The sequence below is a fragment of the Thalassophryne amazonica genome, chromosome 17, assembly GCF_902500255.1.
Source record: "Thalassophryne amazonica chromosome 17, fThaAma1.1, whole genome shotgun sequence".
Lineage (NCBI taxonomy): Eukaryota > Metazoa > Chordata > Actinopteri > Batrachoidiformes > Batrachoididae > Thalassophryne > Thalassophryne amazonica.
In genome coordinates, this window is record NC_047119.1 from 65,598,724 (window position 1) to 65,601,197 (window position 2,474).

Genomic DNA, 2,474 nt, shown 5'->3' on the forward strand with positions numbered 1-2,474 from the left:
ACTCATGAACAAGACCCCAAGATACTTAAACTCCTCCACTTGAGGCAAGGGCACTCGGATTTGGAAGTGCCGATTTTCATCCCAGACGCTTCACACTCGGCTGCAAACCGCCCCAGTGCACGCTGAAGGTCCTGATTTGATGAAGCCAACAGAACCACATCGTCCACAAACAGCAGAGACGAGATTTTGTGGTTCCCAAACCAGACCCCCTCTACACCCTGGCTGCGCCTAGAAATTCTGTCCATAAAAATAATGAACAGAACCGGTGACAAAGGGCAGCCCTTTGTGTGTGTGTACCTGTAACCTTAAAAATTAAATAACCTAGAAAACTGTATGCTCCCATCTGTAGGGGAAATGGAACCATGAAACAAATTCATTACAGTTTTGTCATATTCTGTCTAATTTCACTGCTGCAGCGCTGTGTACAAAGACGAGTCATAGTGGCCTGAAAGGAAAAATAATGTTGACAGAATATTTCAACATTTTTAATTCAATTTAAATTTTTCAACACAGGAGACCTTTGTTAAGGCAAAATATGTAGTTCCACTGGAACTAATAAATAAATAAAATCAAATTAAACTCATTCCAGAATTGTCAGACCCAACTCGCGCTTGGGTGATGCACAGCTGGTCCAACTCCACATCCAGTTTACTCACTGATCATGGAAACTGTCACCCCACAATATCAGTCAGTGAGGATGAGTTCATCTGGAGTTATGCTGAGATGCACCGGACTCTCCTGGGTATAGGTTGGGTATAGACAGTGGGAGTCTGACCAAGCTCCAAAAAAAACCAACAAAAAAAAAAACACGACTTTTCTTGACTTGCGCCAAATGGTGTGCTTGCAGGTGTGTGAGCTGTTTAACACAGCAGAGGGCAACACAGAGAGTCATCAGAGAGGACGCAGCATGTTGTCTCTCACATTCTTGTCTCCTCTGGTGGTCGAGTCCTGAAACCCCGAAGGGCCTGCTGTAAAGGCAGCCACTTCTTTATCGACGCTCTGATCGCCACGATCCATCTGCAAACAAACACCAAGCACTCAGATCACTTACTCGAGGGCCATTGAGAATGAGCTGTTTTTCAATGCCCATTGACAAAAGATGACAATGTTTTTATTTTGATGATTTAAAAACAAGAAACTAAAAAAAAATTGACTTGTATTTATTTTAGCATATTAATGAATAAAAATTCAGGATTACAATACGTGTGTGCAATACATTTACACACACGTATCAATTTTAAGATTATTTTCCTAAACTTGAGTGGAACAGCAGGTTATTGTAATAACTCGTGTGTATTTCTGTGTACAAAATCACTTGGAAACAGGTGAGCAGGTTGTCACCAAATTTGGTAGGAAATTTCTTTCACTGAGTTTCTCCAGGTGGTTTATTTTTGAAGCCGACTGGTCAAAGGTCAAAGTTGTCCAAAATAATTTGAAAAGCACTGAATCGATTTTAATTGTCACACGTTTATATTGATTGTTAACCAATTCTTGGTGCACTGTTACATCTCCACTGAATTATTATTCTTATCATATATTTTTAAGTTGCTGTCTTGTATCAAATTGTGTGGAAGCCCCATGATGTCCAAATCTTTGCACATCACTCAGTGACGGAATGCAGACATGCTGAAGGTCGTGACCTCACCGTTTGTTTTCGCTGGGATTTTCAGCACAGATGTAGAAGGTTTTAAACTCATCAGATGGCGGTTTCAGTTCAATGGTGGATTTCTTGGATCCATATGGCTGCTCCCTGACCATGTAGCCCTGTAGGTAGATCCCACCTGAAGACACAGGAGACTACTAAAAGGCCACGAATCAGCAGCCACGATAACTCCTGTGGACCCGCCACCCGGACACCAGAGTGTGATATGTGACGTGTTCCTACCATGCGCGTGCGTGGCACGTATGCCGCTATACAAGTAGAGGCAGCCGTCCTTCAGGATGCAGTAGTGCTGTGTCCATGTGTCTTGGCTCCGGTGTATGGTGTGAAGCAATCCCAGACACTCGGGGTTTTTCACAGCCAGCGGGGGCAGATTAGAGTTATGTCGTGTGACATCCACCCACACGTGATTCTGAGACACAGGATGGATTTAGTGTGGCAGCCTCAGCTAAAAACAAACTGTGATTACCTGGTGGATTAGCCTGATAACTCACTAGCTTGTCACCAAAGAAACAAATAATCCAAAAACTGTGTGTGTACAAGAAGCCTACAGTGTTTAATAACTCAAGATATGATTGACAGATTTACCTGTGTAACGGGATAAACAGCATTCCTCATCGCTTCCAGCCACCTAAAACCAACACAACAGAATAGAATCTTTTATTCTCATTGCACATATACATATAACAAAACTTGTCCTCTGCATTTAACCCATCCAAATTACAGTGAGACACAATCTAACCACTAGGAGCAGTGGGCAGCCACAGTCCAGTGCCTGGGGACCAACTCCAGATGTAGAGACGCTGCCATGTTC

At 42.9% G+C, this 2,474-nt stretch overlaps 1 long non-coding RNA gene across 1 annotated transcript; it reads right to left on the bottom strand.

Moving 5' to 3' along the window:
* Positions 1-857: 857 nt before the first annotated feature.
* On the bottom strand, positions 858-1,965 carry LOC117530014. The gene is made up of 3 exons (XR_004566170.1): positions 1,886-1,965; positions 1,646-1,781; positions 858-1,017 (listed from the first exon to the last, which is right to left on the bottom strand). It is a non-coding gene; the product is annotated as an uncharacterized LOC117530014 (long non-coding RNA).
* Positions 1,966-2,474: the final 509 nt, after the last annotated feature.